This window comes from Canis aureus, chromosome 16 (genome assembly GCF_053574225.1).
Source record: "Canis aureus isolate CA01 chromosome 16, VMU_Caureus_v.1.0, whole genome shotgun sequence".
In the NCBI taxonomy this organism is placed as follows: domain Eukaryota; kingdom Metazoa; phylum Chordata; class Mammalia; order Carnivora; family Canidae; genus Canis; species Canis aureus.
The window spans coordinates 41,389,372-41,406,850 of NC_135626.1; the positions used below are offsets into that span (position 1 = coordinate 41,389,372).

The following is a 17,479-nucleotide window of genomic DNA, read 5'->3' on the forward strand; positions in this document are numbered from 1 at the left end:
CTCAGGCTCCTGGTCGGGACACAGAGCCACGTGGCTCGAGAGGCCTTGGACCTCAAAGGGGTCATGGCCAGGTGGGAGCCACAGCCTGGTGTTCCTCTCTCACAGTCCCCTGCACAGGGATCACGGCGTTGTGGCCATTTGGCCACGTGTCTTATCCAGTCCGGTCCTGCCCCCCCCCCCCCCCTAGGGGGCCGGGAGGAGACAGGAATCCTGTCTGGCTTCTCTCTACTCCCAGGACCAAGCCCCGCCCCTGGTGGGTGGAGTCGCAAGTGATAAAGGACTGTTGGTTACGTTGGAACCGGTGGTGATGGCAGAAGGCCCAGAGTCCAGTGGGGTGGGATCCGGACCCCAGCTCAGCCGCTGGCAGATATGTCCTCCTGGGCAGATCCACTTACTTCCCCAGGGTAAAACAAACAAGCACACATGCTTTATCACTGGGCCTCCTGGTCTGAGGGTCCGTCCACTCTGTACTGCCTGTCGCTTTCCAAAGGGGCATCCATTCTCTTGAGGATTCTCCGTGCAAGTCACCATGCACCACCACCACCACCATCACCACCCCTCCCCCAACCATGAATCCCTAGTGGGCAGGAATCAGATCACAGTCGCCTTTCAGTGTTGGGCTCTGTCTGATTCAGCGTGCCCAGCCATCATCTGCGTGGAACGGATAGGTCAGTCCTGTGGCCTCAAAGAACCAAAGGTGGTTTCTTCAATGTGTTCTGCTCTTTCTTTCTTTCTTTCTTTCTTTCTTTCTTTCTTTCTTTCTTTCTTTCTTTTTTTTTAAAGTAGGCTCTTGGCCCAATGTAGGGCTTCAACTCATGACCCTGAGATCAAGGATCTCACGCTCTACCAACAGCCAGCCAAGCACCCCTGTTCTGCGCCCCCCCCCCGTTTTTTTGCTTGTTTGTTTGTTTTTAAGATTTAACTTATTTGAGAGAGAGCGAGAGAGCTTGTGTGCAGGCACACGTTAGCGGGGAGAGGGGCAGAGGGACAGGATCTCAGGCAGACATCCACCGCCCACACCCCCACCCACCTTCTCCCACTCTGAGCCCAGAACCCAAGGCGGGACTTGATCTCAGGACCCTGTGATCTTGACCTGAGTCCAAATCAAGGGTCCCACGCCTAACCCACGGAGCCACCCAGGCGCCCCCCTGCTGTGCTACTTTTGAAAAAACATCCAAAGGCAGGGGGTGGGCACCCGGTTGGCTTCGTGGTAGAGCACCGAGAAATTACTTGAAAATCAGATCTTTAAAAAAGAGACCAGGAAAAAAAAATCCAGGCATGTTACAAAAATGTACGTGTGGTGCACTTTAGGATCGGAGGTGGCCTCTGATACACTGTACTGCAAGGTAGACACCAAATGGCTGAAGATTTAGGTGTTGAGAAAGAAGTAGAAAAAGACCTAAGGGAAGATGTGGGACATTATTTTATAACCTCATGGTGAAGTCCTTTCTTTTTTTTTTTTTTTTGGTGAAGTCCTTTCTAACGCTGACTCAAGGTGGAAAAACTATTTACTTAAAAAACGGATCGATGGGATGGCATGAAAGAGGACTTTTTAAAAGCCTACTTAGGGGATCCCTGGGTGGCGCAGCGGTTTGGCGTCTGCCTTTGGCTCAGGGTGTGATCCTGGAGACCCGGGATTGAATCCCACATCGGGCTCCCTGCATGGAGCCTGCTTCTCCGTCTGCCTGTGTCTCTGCCTCTCTCTCTCTCTCTGTGTGTGACTATCATGAATAAATAAATAAAATCTTTAAAAAAAAAAAGTCCACTTAGGTATTTATTTAGTAATGTCTACGTCCAGCGTGGGGCTCGAACCCAGGCCCCGCCCTTCCCACTGAGCCACCGGGCGCCCCCGAAAGCTACCTTTCAGTGGGTGAACCTTCGGCACCTGGCATCGTCTCCCTACGCAAGGCCCGGAGACGGCTGTGCAACAGAAGAAAATACTCCAGGCTTCGATTACAGACGCGGGGCCAGAGCCCTGAATATGTAAATGACAGATAGAAGCCGAATCAAGGACCGAGCCAGGAAGGGGCCGGAGTCCCCGACCCGAGAGTTCAGAGAGAGAAAATAAGCTTGGCTCTGACCCGCGCACACGCACGGGAGGAGACGCTCGGCGGGAGGAGGGAGGCGCAAGTCAAGGTTGCGCTAAGGTCGTCTTCCTCTTCTTCTTCTTCCTTTTTAAGATTTATTTATTCATGACACACACACACACACACACACACACACACACACACACACACACAGAGGGAGAGACACAGGCAGAGGGAGAAGCAGGCTCCATGCAGGGAGCCCCACGCGGGACTCGATCCCAGGTCTGCAGGATCACATCCCCGGCCAGACCGAAGGCAGGCGCCAAACCGCTGAGCCACCCAGGCATCCGCTAAGACCGGCCCTCACCCTGCTCCTCGCTTGTCCCCCTCCCCCAGAGAACCCAACTTTGACGCCACGCGGGGTCGCCGGCGAGACGGGGGAAGTAGATGCTGCCCGAGAACGTCGGCCCGCGCTCTCGCAGTCACCGTCCCTGGCTCCCCGGAATCCAAGGGACCCTCGCGGCGAGGGTGGCCGGCACCGCGACAAGGGCGCACGCACCGGGAGGGCACAAGGGCTCACGACAGGCCTCGGCAGATCGCAGTTTGCAGGCGTTTGGGTGCGTGCGTTGGACCGCGCGCGAGGAAACGGGGGTGGTTCTATTCCGTGAACGCGACCCCGGGGACATCCCCTTCTCGGGACGGAACCGGTCGCGCGGGCTGGGACTCTGGGGTGGAAGATGGCCCGAAGGACGCGGACGCGAGCAGAGAAGAGCCAAGCAGGGAGAGAGGGAGAGGGAGAGGGAGAGGGAGAGGGAGAGGGAGAGGGAGAGGGAGAGGGAGAGGGAGAGGGAGGCGTGGGGTGCTGGCTGAAGAGCCGCTTCGCCGTCGCCGTCGCGGTCGCGACGGATACTGGCTGGGGGTGCGGGAGGCGAGAGCTCCTGGGCTGAACCGCTGTGGAGTGTGCGGTGCGTGCCGGGGAGGGAAAGAGCGGTGACCGAAACCTCTCGAGAGGGCAGCCCCGGTGGCACAGCGGTTTAGCGCCGCCTGCAGCCCGGGGTGTGATCCTGGAGACCCGGGGTCGAGTCCCAAGTCGGGCTCCCTGCATGGAGCCTGCTTCTCCCTCTGCCTGTGTCTCTGCCTCTCTCTCTGAATGAATAAATTAAAAAAAGAAAAAGACACCTCCCGAGAGCCCCGGGAACTGCGGCCGTGTCAGCCGTCCCTCCGCGGTGCCCGGCAGTCGCCGCGCCTCCTCCGGGGTCCTGGCGCGGGATTTGTCCACGCGGGGAGGTGGGCCGCTAGCTGGGTGGGCTCTGGCTCTCGGCGAGCGGAGGCGGTCCGGAGGGCGGAGCCGGGCCTGGGTGGCCGCACCTCTTCCGGCAGCCAGAAGGAGGCGGGGCATGCAGATGCAGATTAGAAACGGCCGTTCGGCGCGGGCAGGACGGGGCAACCAGGGACATGCGATTTGCCGCTCGTAGTGAAGAGGAGGAAACATCTACCCCAGAGTCTCGCGCTGGGGACGGCCGTGTTGTGGACGACGTGAAGGAAATCAGGCCGGGAGCGAGGGTTAGGCTTGTCACCGTGAGTGAAATAGGGATGGTGGGAACATGGTACCCCGGTGGCCCGGGTGCCCGGTATCGCTTCTCGGCCTTTTGGCTAAGATCAAGTGTAGTATCTGTTCTTATCAGTTTAATATCTGATACGTCCTCTATCCGAGGACAATATATTAAATGGATTTTTGGAGCAGGGAGATGGAATAGGAGCTTGCTCCGTCCACTCCGCGCATCGACCTGGTATTGCAGTACCTCCAGGAACGGTGCACCCCCTTTCACTTGCGGTTTCCGAAAAACAGACTTTGCTTTTGGTTGCTGTTTGCGCTGCGGTCGTGAGCTTTTTTTCTCCGGGTTCGGCGGCTCCGCCGCGGGGGTCTTGTCTCGTCGATTTTTTTTTTCCCCGTCGTGCTTAGGCTCCCCCCGGCTTTAGGGCGGCGGCTCCGTTCGTGTTCGCGGGATCAGCTTCTCCCTTTTTCCCCCGCCGCTCTCCTTGCCTCTGCTATCTTCCGCCGCTTTTGCCTGCGGAGGGCGTGCGTCCCTGCGCCCTCTGTCAGGTAGCGCTTCTCTCTCCTGCAGCGGGGCTTCGCTCCGCGTTGTTGTCCCTTACCCCCCCAGCCTCAGCCCTGCAGCCTGCGCCCCCGCTTCCCTTACAGGCTCCAACGTTCGGCAACCTGGCCGCCTGTCTCCCCAACCCACTCGCGTCGTTCCCGGTGATCTCAGCAGCCGCTCCGCCGATCCCTCCCGACACCTGGCCTCTCGGTTCTTCCCTCCCTCCGCCCTTCGGTACCTACCACTCTTCACCGTCCCTTCGCCCCCACCCCACCCCCCGAACCCCCCATGTCCCGCATCCCCGTTGACCGAGAAGAATTTCCCTGCACGTACCCTCGGCTCCCGTGCAGCGTTCTTGGGGCCATCTGGGCCACTGAACGTAGCTGGCAACAAGCACACCACCAGGCTCGGGCTCATCCCGCTCACCTCAGCTCTCGGTGTGCCAGGGAAAACTAGACACCGTCCACATTTGCCACCGGGCATCCGTCCAAGGGGCCCTCACACACAAGAAGTCAAAATAAACCATAGCGGAAAACAGCTTTATTAAAAATCGATTTAAACGTAGCACTCTCACATTTTAAATGACTTCATACTTTCCAGGTTCTCAAGGTCTAAATACCTGAATCCGGGGACATCCTCCAAATGCCAGGCAGGAACTGCTCATTGGCTGTCATACCCGTCGGTGACCTCAAATGCATCTCCAACAGGTTCTGGCTTGCCACGACTTCTGGTTCTTCTCGCACTTGCATTGTCAAAAACACAACAGTTGAAAATGTTCGTGGCTTACGGTGTTGTTGAGTTGCAGAAAAATCCATCTCTAGGATATGGTCATTTGCACATATGAGGTCGGAGATCTCCCTCATGTAACTCCTCTCACCATCCTCATTTAGAGACCAGTCCTGGGAAGCCTGGGTGGCTCAGCAGTTGAGCGTCTGCCTTTGGCTCAGGGTGCGATGCCACCACGGTCCCGGGATCGAGTCCCGCATGGGGCTCCCTGCTTGGAGCCTGCTTCTCCCTCTGCCTATGTCTCTGCCTCTCTCGTGAATGAATGAATGAATGAATGAATAAATATAATCTTAAAAAAACAAACAAACATATACCAGTCCAGTCCTTTGCTTTCATCTTCCGATCCCTCTGACAGTCTCACACTTCGACTCACGGAAATAGGCTCCTCTGTCAGTGTTCTTTTCTTCATCATCCGGGTGAAAAGATGAAGATTTCCGAATTCTCTCTTGCATTCAACAAAAGCAAAATTGGGGGATCCCTGGGTGGCGCAGCGGTTTGGCGCCTGCCTTTGGCCCAGGGCGCGATCCTGGAGACCCGGGATCGAATCCCACGTCGGGCTCCCGGTGCATGGAGCCTGCTTCTCCTTCTGCCTATGTCTCTGCCTCTCTCTCTCTCTCTCTCTCTCTCTCTGTGTGACTATCATAAATAAATAAAAATTAAAAAAAAAACCACCAACAACAAAAAAAAACAAAACAAAACAAAAGCAAAATTGGGCCTGCAAGGATGTTGTCTCCCATCTGCTTGTCTACCTTCCGGAAAGAGGAATCGGTGCGTCTTTTATGGCAACAAGGCCAGGAGAAAGCCGAAGGATGGTGGACTTGCTTCGCCACCGCTGCAACACCCCTCTAAGGGGTTCCTTCATTCCTCCATCTCCCGATCCTTGTAGACTTCTTCGTCCTTGCAGACAGGCAAAAATATTCCTAGGATGATGAAATAGCAGATCGTGTGGAGATACAGGGAAAATAGGACCGCTGAGACCCTGTGACGGGACTTCAGTTTTGAGAGAGAGAGAGAGAGAGAGAGAGAGAGAGAGAGAGAGAAGAGCAGCGGCAGAAGCTGGCCCGCCACTCACAGCTAGGCTGTGGTGGTCTCCGGTTGGACATAAACGGTTTCACACAGCGGCGGCGTCCTTAAAAACAAGAGCCAGTTATTTTACTAACCAAATGAGTCTATTTAGGAATGGCGGAGGAAGCCCGGTTAGGGACATGCAAGCCGTGGTGAACCTCGGGCAGGTCCCAGGAGGCAGAGGGAAGGTCAGCTTCTATTTAGGCTTTAGGAGGAAACTGGGGAGGGAGGCTTGCTTTGAACGAAAGCTCACTGGAAAAGAACAAGAGTGTGAGATTGTGGCAGTTTCTCATTAAGTGCAAGCGGTGGTTCCTGCCTTGTTGCTGTGGCAAGGAGGGCTCTATCCTTCTCCTTCTTTTTTCTTTCTTTCTTTCTTTTTTTTTTTTTTTTTGGATTTTATTTTATTTATTTATTTTTTTTTAATTTTTATTTATTTATGATAGTCACAGAGAGAGAAAGAGAGAGAGGCAGAGACACAGGCAGAGGGAGAAGCAGGCTCCATGCACCGGGAGCCCGATGTGGGATTCGATCCCGGGTCTCCAGGATCGCGCCCTGGGCCAAAGGCAGGCGCCAAACCGCTGCGCCACCCAGGGATCCCTGGATTTTATTTATTCACGAGACACACACAGAGAGAGGCAGAGACACAGGCTGAGGGAGAAGCAGGCTCCCTGCGGTGAGCCTGATGTGGGACTGGATCCCAGGACTCCAGGATCGTGACCTGAGCCAAAGGCAGAGGCTCAACCACTGAGCCGCCCCAGGCGCCCTTATCCTTCTTGTTCTTAAAAGGCAGGAGATGAACTCCCTACGTGAAAAGGTTCTCCCTCGTCAGAATAAGTTTTAACGATTTCCTGCTAGTTAGTCAGGCTGCAAAGGAGTGGTATGTGCCTGAGGGCTCCCCTTTCAGGGCTTCTTGACTCCATCTTACAGGAGATCTCCTTTATTTATTGTCAACATCAACATCGGACAAGGCCGCTCTGTGACCTTGACGAACTGAATCAAGACAGAAACAAGACCACTCCGTGGTCACGTCAGAACGGAGACAAAACAGAAGAATGTCCGAACAACAAAATGAGACCAAACATCCCCTGTGCTGGCTAGTTGGAGTAACTGCTACTACTTTTTACCAGTTTGCGGCTTTGGCCTCGCTCTAGCCTCCCTTTCTTCTGGGTAAGATTTACTCAACCACCCAAATCACCAAATGACCCCGACTTTCCGGAAAGCCTCTTGTAGGGTCTCGGAGATCTTTTTTCTTCTCCACTTTGAGGTCCTTGGCGGAGGGGGGTGGGTGGGTGGATGGGCTGGGGCTTTGTAAAACCAAAGACAAGAGGAAACACGTTTATTAGTGTGTGTATCTTATATATACATGGGAGAAAATCAGGGGTGAGGAACTCAATGGGCTGGCTAGGACTTGGGCATGCACAGCCCCTCAAAACAAAAGGAACAGAACACACACACACATACACACACACACAACCGCCCCCACCTCACGATACATGTTCAGAGAAGTGACAAGACACTTTGCTATGAGTTTCTAGGGTGTAGGAACAGTGGAAGGCGAGGCCCGGCCAGTAAAGTCTGTTACGGAGAGTCCTCTGGTGCCAGTCTCTCTGGGCCGATGAGGATCTAGGGTTGTCGGCGACTAACTCCTGTACACATCTACGGGCAGAGTTCTTCCTTCTGTTTCAGCTCAAAACAATCCTCATGCCAGAGTGGCATACTGGGGAGCGGGGTCAGCAAAATCCGCTACCCTTCAACCTCCCATTCGACGGGAAGGCCTCGCTCCCTTAAACTCTCCGGCAAGCCCACGTCCCAGACACACGTTAAGAAGCCACTCCGGGGATCCCTGGGTGGTGCAGTGGTTTAGCGCCTGCCTTTGGCCCAGGGCGTGATCCTGGAGACCCAGGATCGAATCCCACGTCGGGCTCCCGGTGCATGGAGCCTGCTTCTCCCTCTGCCTGTGTCTCTGCCTCTCTCTCTCTGTGTGTGACTATCATAAATAAATTTAAAAAAATTTTTTTAAAAAGAAGCCACTCCGGACACCCTCGCACCGAGGCGCCGCGCGGTGCCCCGTGGTGCGCGTCCCCTCTCACTTTTGCAGCAAGCGATGATGACCCGATTCATCTCGTTCCGGGTGTGTTCCTGGTGGCCTCTGCCTGGATGGCACCGACGAGTCATTGAGGGTCCACGGAAGGACCCACACGGTAACCGCAATACGGAAAGAGTTTTGCTCTGTTTAAAAAGCAACGTTTTCTCTCTCTCTCTCTCTCTCTCTCTTTTTCCCCCGTCGGAAGGCCCGTAGAAGGGACAAGTCATGAAACACGGATATTCGCAGACAGAACTGCTCAAAAGAGAAACTTGAAAAAGGAAGGAGAGAAAAGGTTGTTGATCTCCTCTCTTAACTCGTAGGGCAAGACAAGTTGGTAAAAGGGCAGAGGGATGGATGAGATACGCGTCTGCATCTGCGTCGGCGGACGTACCTACCCGACACAGAGGTCAGATGACGTTAGGGGGTGCTCACGGTAGAAATCTTTCAACGTAGCTGCACGTTCGAAAAGATGTTCAAAAGGAAAAGAGGAGAAATGCCGCATGAAGCTGTTTGCACCTGTCTTTCCCGTCCCGGGCTTCCTCCAAGGAAACGAGGCCGGAGGAGCTTTCCGGCTACCGGGCTACCCGGCTACCCGCGCGTTTCCGTTCCAGCGCTGGAGGGCGGGCGCGGAGCGCAGGAAACCAGGAAACGGCGTGGGGGGAAGGGGCGGGACATGCAAATTAACATGGCTGCTTCTCCCGGGAGCTATGGGAGCAAGACCATAAAAATCGCAAAAGCCCCAGACAAGTTAAAGATCTGACAAGCTGCGTATGTTTTATGAGTTGTGAGGGTGACAGACTGTCAAGTCTGGGGGAAGAGGGTGGGCTTTCGTTTGAGGGTGACTTTTCTCACCGTGATCTTAAAGATGTTGGAGAGGGAGGGTGTGCAGGCGCCGCGGAGCGGGGCGTTATCGCTTCTCGGCCTTTTGGCTAAGATCAAGTGTAGTATCTGTTCTTATCAGTTTAATATCTGATACGTCCTCTATCCGAGGACAATATATTAAATGGATTTTTGGAGCAGGGAGATGGAATAGGAGCTTGCTCCGTCCACTCCGCGCATCGACCTGGTATTGCAGTACCTCCAGGAACGGTGCACCCCCTCGGGGGAAATTCTCAGCTGTTAAAGGAAAGCTCTACGTTGCAGGAAGCGTGGCAGTCGTTGTGCTTGCGGCCTGCTTCTCCTCTCTCTCGGTCTTCTGCCGGGGCTGGTGTGTGACGATGATGATGCTTGTCTTGCTCTTTCTTATATGGTTTCTAGGAGACTGGCTCTCAAGCCAGGCTGCAGCCTACGAGTTTACCAGTCAACCTTTTTCCCGTTCTCCTTGGGGCGCTGTGACACTAGAGGTTTCGTCTCCCATCTTCTGGTCTGCCTGCGCTTAGCGTTCCCGAACTTTTGGGAACTCTAACGTTAACCGTACTGGGTCGGAAGGAATTGATGTATTGACTCTTCCTACCCATGAACACAATTTTGCTTCCTTTCCTTTCCTCTTTTTTAAGTTTGCGGGTGTTCTCCTTTTTTGCTTTCCTTATTTGAGAGAGGGAGCCAAGGAGCCCGACGTCGGCCTTCACCCCGGATCATGACCTGAGCGGAAGGCGGACGCTTAGCTAACTCAGCCACCTGCGCCACCCAGGGATCCCCGGACTGTGTCTTTCAAAAACATGGTCCAGGGCAGCCCCGGTGGCGCAGCGGTTTAGCGCCACCTGCAGCCTGCGGGGTGATCCTGGAGACCCGGGATCAAGTCCCACGTCAGGTTCCCTGCATGGAGCCTGCTTCTCCCTCTGCCTGTGTCTCTGCCTCTCTCTCTCTCTCTCTCTGTGTGTCTCTCGTGAATAAATAAATAAAATCTTTAAAAAAAAAAAAAAAAAAAAAACATGGTCCATTTTGTAGGGGAGCAAATTGTCCTCTACCTTTTTAGCATCCCAGCGTGAGTCCGTAATTTATGATTGACAAGAGAAAAGCATACACATTTAATCGAGGTTTTCAGAACAGTGCAGCCTTCCCCAGGAAATGAAGTCCTGACAGAAAGTTAAACTTTGAGTATGTCTCATGCTCAGTGAAGAGTGGACTGTTGCGTAGAAAGGATAGGTCAAAGAACGTGAGTGAAGGTACTAAACTTGGGAAATGACAGTTCTCTGGGTTTTTTTTTTTTTTAAGATTTTTTAAAAATTGGGGATCCCTGGGTGGCTCAGCGGTTTAGCGCCTGCCTTTGGCCCAGGGCGCGATCCTGGAGACCGGGGATCGAGTCCCACGTCGGGCTCCCACCCTGCATGGAGCCTGCTTCTCTGCCTGTCTCTCTCTCTCTCTCTCTCTCTCTCTCTCTCTCTCTCGGTGTGTGTGTCTCTCATGAATAAATAAAATCTTTTTTTTTTTTTAATTTTTATTTATTTATGATAGTCACACAGAGAGAGAGAGGCAGAGACATAGGCAGAGGGAGAAGCAGGCTCCATGCACCGGGAGCCGGACATGGGATTCGATCCCGGGTCTCCAGGATCGCACCCTGGGCCAAAGGCAGGCGCTAAACCGCTGCGCCACCCAGGGTTCCCAATACATAAAATCTTAAAAAAAGAAAAAAAAAAGAAAAAGAAAAAGAAAGGGGAACCCTTATACACAGTTGATGGGAATCCAAGCTGGTGCAGCCACTCTGGAAAACAGCAGTTCCTCAAAAAGTTGAAAATAGAGTTATCCTACAACACAACAGTTGCACTGCTGGATATTTACCGCAAAGATACAAACGCAGTGATTTGAAGGGACACCTGCACCCCATAGTTTATAGCAGCAAAGTCCACAATAGCCAAACTATGGAAATAGCCCAGATCTCCATCGACAGATGAATGGATACAGATGTGGTCTGTATATCTATCTATCTATCTATCTATCTATCTATCTATCTATCTATCATCTGTATGTATGTGCATATGTATACGTATATGTATGTATACATATACAATGGACTACTACTCAGCCATCAACAAAATTGAATTCTTGCCATGTGCAACGATGTGGATGGGACTAGAGGATATTATGCTAAGCAGAATAACTCAATCAGAGAAAGACAATTATATGATCTCATTCATGTGGAATTTAAGGAACAAACCAGATCATAGGGGAAGAGAGGAAAAAATAAGACAAAATCAGGGAGACAAACTATAAGGGACTTAATCATATGAAACAAAGTTGAAGGTCACTGGAAGGGAGAGGGGTGGGAGAACGGGGTAACCGGGAGGTCGACATTAAGGAAGGAATGTGATGTAAGGAACTCTGGGTGTTATAAAACATTGGTGAATCGCTGACCTCTACCTCTGAAACTATAAATACATTATATAAAGGGGCTTTTTGGTCTTAGAGCCAGTCTCCTTCTTGGCCTTTCCATAGGGCTAGAATCTTGGTAGGTCCTGCTTTTGGGGGGTGGGGGGGTAAAAATTGTTTTAGCCAAGGAGAAGGATTCTCAGTCATGTCTTGCCAGGCCAGGATGTAGGGCACCTGGTCAGGGTGGCCATCTGGTTTATTTCTGAAGATCACGGCCTTAACCTGTAAGATAATAAGTAGGTGGAAAGTTCCTTCTTGGGGCCATCCTGTGTCAAAGGTTGGCCATTCTGACATGCAATAAGTCTGAAATTTCTCTCTCCTTATGTCTATGCTCAGATTATGAGCTCTTTCTTTAACATCAGAGAAATGGGGAGAGCGTAAGAAACAGGGGGGTGGTTTGTGTCTGCCCCATTATGTCCCCAGTCCACACCAAGGCACAAACAGTTATGACAGTTAAAGACACAGTAACACAGACAAACGTTCCAGGGCGGCTGCGGAGACAAAACAGAAAGTAAACTGAAGGGCTGGCAGTCGGCCCTCCTCACAGATGAGGACTTCGTCCTCCTGGCAGAGGCAAGGGATGTCTCCCGAGACCCCCGGTCGACGGCCTGCCAGCGCGTCCACCTAAGCCAATGTCAACCTAATACAGAATGGAATTCCAACAGGTAAAAATACAGTATAGAGCTCTCAGAAAATAACAAAGACACAGGTAGAAAAAGTTGGTACTCACTAGGCGTGGACCCTCCGGATGGGGTCCTGGGGGTCTCTTGGATCCCTGATGAGCCCCCAAATGTTGTGCCCAAGATTGGGAATCCAAGAAACCACCAAGGAGCCGAAACCGATGCAAGTACATAAGGGTTTTTTTCTTTGTTTACATGAGGGTTTATTAACAAGCTCGACCTTGGGGTAGAGGTAGAGGTCAGCGATTCACCAATGTTTTATAACACCCAGAGTTCCTTACATCACATTCCTTCCTTAATGTCGACCTCCCGGTTACCCCGTTCTCCCACCCCTCTCCCTTCCAGTGACCTTCAACTTTGTTTCATATGATTAAGTCCCTTATAGTTTGTCTCCCTGATTTTGTCTTATTTTTTCCTCTCTTCCCCTATGATCTGGTTTGTTCCTTAAATTCCACATGAATGAGATCATATAATTGTCTTTCTCTGATTGAGTTATTCTGCTTAGCATAATATCCTCTAGTCCCATCCACATCGTTGCACATGGCAAGAATTCAATTTTGTTGATGGCTGAGTAGTAGTCCATTGTATATGTATACATACATATACGTATACATATGCACATACATACAGATGATAGATAGATAGATAGATAGATAGATAGATAGATAGATAGATAGATATACAGACCACATCTGTATCCATTCATCTGTCGATGGAGATCTGGGCTATTTCCATAGTTTGGCTATTGTGGACTTTGCTGCTATAAACTATGGGGTGCAGGTGTCCCTTCAAATCACTGCGTTTGTATCTTTGCGGTAAATATCCAGCAGTGCAACTGTTGTGTTGTAGGATAACTCTATTTTCAACTTTTTGAGGAACTGCTGTTTTCCAGAGTGGCTGCACCAGCTTGGATTCCCATCAACTGTGTATAAGGGTTCCCCTTTCTTTTTCTTTTTCTTTTTTTTTTCTTTTTTTAAGATTTTATGTATTGGGAACCCTGGGTGGCGCAGCGGTTTAGCGCCTGCCTTTGGCCCAGGGTGCGATCCTGGAGACCCGGGATCGAATCCCATGTCCGGCTCCCGGTGCATGGAGCCTGCTTCTCCCTCTGCCTATGTCTCTGCCTCTCTCTCTCTGTGTGACTATCATAAATAAATAAAAATTAAAAAAAAAAAAAGATTTTATTTATTCATGAGAGACACACACACCGAGAGAGAGAGAGAGAGAGAGAGAGAGAGAGAGAGAGACAGGCAGAGAAGCAGGCTCCATGCAGGGTGGGAGCCCGACGTGGGACTCGATCCCCGGTCTCCAGGATCGCGCCCTGGGCCAAAGGCAGGCGCTAAACCGCTGAGCCACCCAGGGATCCCCAATTTTTAAAAAATCTTAAAAAAAAAAAAACCCAGAGAACTGTCATTTCCCAAGTTTAGTACCTTCACTCACGTTCTTTGACCTATCCTTTCTACGCAACAGTCCACTCTTCACTGAGCATGAGACATACTCAAAGTTTAACTTTCTGTCAGGACTTCATTTCCTGGGGAAGGCTGCACTGTTCTGAAAACCTCGATTAAATGTGTATGCTTTTCTCTTGTCAATCATAAATTACGGACTCACGCTGGGATGCTAAAAAGGTAGAGGACAATTTGCTCCCCTACAAAATGGACCATGTTTTTTTTTTTTTTTTTTTTTTAAAGATTTTATTTATTTATTCACGAGAGACACACAGAGAGAGAGAGAGAGAGAGGCAGAGACACAGGCAGAGGGAGAAGCAGGCTCCATGCAGGGAACCTGACGTGGGACTTGATCCCGGGTCTCCAGGATCACCCCGCAGGCTGCAGGTGGCGCTAAACCGCTGCGCCACCGGGGCTGCCCTGGACCATGTTTTTGAAAGACACAGTCCGGGGATCCCTGGGTGGCGCAGGTGGCTGAGTTAGCTAAGCGTCCGCCTTCCGCTCAGGTCATGATCCGGGGTGAAGGCCGACGTCGGGCTCCTTGGCTCCCTCTCTCAAATAAGGAAAGCAAAAAAGGAGAACACCCGCAAACTTAAAAAAGAGGAAAGGAAAGGAAGCAAAATTGTGTTCATGGGTAGGAAGAGTCAATACATCAATTCCTTCCGACCCAGTACGGTTAACGTTAGAGTTCCCAAAAGTTCGGGAACGCTAAGCGCAGGCAGACCAGAAGATGGGAGACGAAACCTCTAGTGTCACAGCGCCCCAAGGAGAACGGGAAAAAGGTTGACTGGTAAACTCGTAGGCTGCAGCCTGGCTTGAGAGCCAGTCTCCTAGAAACCATATAAGAAAGAGCAAGACAAGCATCATCATCGTCACACACCAGCCCCGGCAGAAGACCGAGAGAGAGGAGAAGCAGGCCGCAAGCACAACGACTGCCACGCTTCCTGCAACGTAGAGCTTTCCTTTAACAGCTGAGAATTTCCCCCGAGGGGGTGCACCGTTCCTGGAGGTACTGCAATACCAGGTCGATGCGCGGAGTGGACGGAGCAAGCTCCTATTCCATCTCCCTGCTCCAAAAATCCATTTAATATATTGTCCTCGGATAGAGGACGTATCAGATATTAAACTGATAAGAACAGATACTACACTTGATCTTAGCCAAAAGGCCGAGAAGCGATAACGCCCCGCTCCGCGGCGCCTGCACACCCTCCCTCTCCAACATCTTTAAGATCACGGTGAGAAAAGTCACCCTCAAACGAAAGCCCACCCTCTTCCCCCAGACTTGACAGTCTGTCACCCTCACAACTCATAAAACATACGCAGCTTGTCAGATCTTTAACTTGTCTGGGGCTTTTGCGATTTTTATGGTCTTGCTCCCATAGCTCCCGGGAGAAGCAGCCATGTTAATTTGCATGTCCCGCCCCTTCCCCCCACGCCGTTTCCTGGTTTCCTGCGCTCCGCGCCCGCCCTCCAGCGCTGGAACGGAAACGCGCGGGTAGCCGGGTAGCCCGGTAGCCGGAAAGCTCCTCCGGCCTCGTTTCCTTGGAGGAAGCCCGGGACGGGAAAGACAGGTGCAAACAGCTTCATGCGGCATTTCTCCTCTTTTCCTTTTGAACATCTTTTCGAACGTGCAGCTACGTTGAAAGATTTCTACCGTGAGCACCCCCTAACGTCATCTGACCTCTGTGTCGGGTAGGTACGTCCGCCGACGCAGATGCAGACGCGTATCTCATCCATCCCTCTGCCCTTTTACCAACTTGTCTTGCCCTACGAGTTAAGAGAGGAGATCAACAACCTTTTCTCTCCTTCCTTTTTCAAGTTTCTCTTTTGAGCAGTTCTGTCTGCGAATATCCGTGTTTCATGACTTGTCCCTTCTACGGGCCTTCCGACGGGGGAAAAAGAGAGAGAGAGAGAGAGAGAGAGAAAACGTTGCTTTTTAAACAGAGCAAAACTCTTTCCGTATTGCGGTTACCGTGTGGGTCCTTCCGTGGACCCTCAATGACTCGTCGGTGCCATCCAGGCAGAGGCCACCAGGAACACACCCGGAACGAGATGAATCGGGTCATCATCGCTTGCTGCAAAAGTGAGAGGGGACGCGCACCACGGGGCACCGCGCGGCGCCTCGGTGCGAGGGTGTCCGGAGTGGCTTCTTTTTAAAAAAATTTTTTTAAATTTATTTATGATAGTCACACACAGAGAGAGAGAGGCAGAGACACAGGCAGAGGGAGAAGCAGGCTCCATGCACCGGGAGCCCGACGTGGGATTCGATCCTGGGTCTCCAGGATCACGCCCTGGGCCAAAGGCAGGCGCTAAACCACTGCACCACCCAGGGATCCCCGGAGTGGCTTCTTAACGTGTGTCTGGGACGTGGGCTTGCCGGAGAGTTTAAGGGAGCGAGGCCTTCCCGTCGAATGGGAGGTTGAAGGGTAGCGGATTTTGCTGACCCCGCTCCCCAGTATGCCACTCTGGCATGAGGATTGTTTTGAGCTGAAACAGAAGGAAGAACTCTGCCCGTAGATGTGTACAGGAGTTAGTCGCCGACAACCCTAGATCCTCATCGGCCCAGAGAGACTGGCACCAGAGGACTCTCCGTAACAGACTTTACTGGCCGGGCCTCGCCTTCCACTGTTCCTACACCCTAGAAACTCATAGCAAAGTGTCTTGTCACTTCTCTGAACATGTATCGTGAGGTGGGGGCGGTTGTGTGTGTGTGTATGTGTGTGTGTGTTCTGTTCCTTTTGTTTTGAGGGGCTGTGCATGCCCAAGTCCTAGCCAGCCCATTGAGTTCCTCACCCCTGATTTTCTCCCATGTATATATAAGATACACACACTAATAAACGTGTTTCCTCTTGTCTTTGGTTTTACAAAGCCCCAGCCCATCCACCCACCCACCCCCCTCCGCCAAGGACCTCAAAGTGGAGAAGAAAAAAGATCTCCGAGACCCTACAAGAGGCTTTCCGGAAAGTCGGGGTCATTTGGTGATTTGGGTGGTTGAGTAAATCTTACCCAGAAGAAAGGGAGGCTAGAGCGAGGCCAAAGCCGCAAACTGGTAAAAGTAGTAGCAGTTACTCCAACTAGCCAGCACAGGGGATGTTTGGTCTCATTTTGTTGTTCGGACATTCTTCTGTTTTGTCTCCGTTCTGACGTGACCACGGAGTGGTCTTGTTTCTGTCTTGATTCAGTTCGTCAAGGTCACAGAGCGGCCTTGTCCGATGTTGATGTTGACAATAAATAAAGGAGATCTCCTGTAAGATGGAGTCAAGAAGCCCTGAAAGGGGAGCCCTCAGGCACATACCACTCCTTTGCAGCCTGACTAACTAGCAGGAAATCGTTAAAACTTATTCTGACGAGGGAGAACCTTTTCACGTAGGGAGTTCATCTCCTGCCTTTTAAGAACAAGAAGGATAAGGGCGCCTGGGGCGGCTCAGTGGTTGAGCCTCTGCCTTTGGCTCAGGTCACGATCCTGGAGTCCTGGGATCCAGTCCCACATCAGGCTCACCGCAGGGAGCCTGCTTCTCCCTCAGCCTGTGTCTCTGCCTCTCTCTGTGTGTGTCTCGTGAATAAATAAAATCCAGGGATCCCTGGGTGGGCGCAGCGGTTTGGCGCCTGCCTTTGGCCCAGGGCGCGATCCTGGAGACCCGGGATCGAATCCCACATCGGGCTCCCGGTGCATGGAGCCTGCTTCTCCCTCTGCCTGTGTCTCTGCCTCTCTCTCTTTCTCTCTCTGTGACTATCATAAATAAATAAAAATTAAAAAAAAATAAATAAATAAAATAAAATCCAAAAAAAAAAAAAAAAGAAAGAAAGAAAGAAAAAAGAAGGAGAAGGATAGAGCCCTCCTTGCCACAGCAACAAGGCAGGAACCACCGCTTGCACTTAATGAGAAACTGCCACAATCTCACACTCTTGTTCTTTTCCAGTGAGCTTTCGTTCAAAGCAAGCCTCCCTCCCCAGTTTCCTCCTAAAGCCTAAATAGAAGCTGACC

At 51.7% G+C, this 17,479-nt stretch overlaps 2 long non-coding RNA genes and 3 other non-coding genes across 5 annotated transcripts; 4 read left to right on the plus strand and 1 right to left on the minus strand.

Moving 5' to 3' along the window:
- Nucleotides 1-2,879: 2,879 nt before the first annotated feature.
- Nucleotides 2,880-5,219, plus strand: LOC144286667 (uncharacterized). Its single transcript, XR_013354622.1, has 3 exons — nucleotides 2,880-3,605; nucleotides 4,231-4,360; nucleotides 4,727-5,219. It is a non-coding gene; the product is annotated as an uncharacterized LOC144286667 (long non-coding RNA).
- On the plus strand, nucleotides 3,661-3,851 carry LOC144287344 (U2 spliceosomal RNA). Its single transcript, XR_013355184.1, has one exon. It is a non-coding gene; the product is annotated as a U2 spliceosomal RNA (small nuclear RNA).
- A 3,753-nt stretch (nucleotides 5,220-8,972) lies between the features above and the next one.
- LOC144287345 (U2 spliceosomal RNA) lies at nucleotides 8,973-9,163 on the plus strand. Its single transcript, XR_013355185.1, has one exon. It is a non-coding gene; the product is annotated as a U2 spliceosomal RNA (small nuclear RNA).
- Nucleotides 9,164-14,481: 5,318 nt separating this feature from the next.
- LOC144287346 (U2 spliceosomal RNA) lies at nucleotides 14,482-14,672 on the minus strand. The gene has a single exon (XR_013355188.1). It is a non-coding gene; the product is annotated as a U2 spliceosomal RNA (small nuclear RNA).
- A 176-nt stretch (nucleotides 14,673-14,848) lies between these two features.
- LOC144286668 (uncharacterized) lies at nucleotides 14,849-17,068 on the plus strand. The gene is made up of 2 exons (XR_013354623.1): nucleotides 14,849-15,186; nucleotides 15,314-17,068. It is a non-coding gene; the product is annotated as an uncharacterized LOC144286668 (long non-coding RNA).
- Nucleotides 17,069-17,479: the final 411 nt, after the last annotated feature.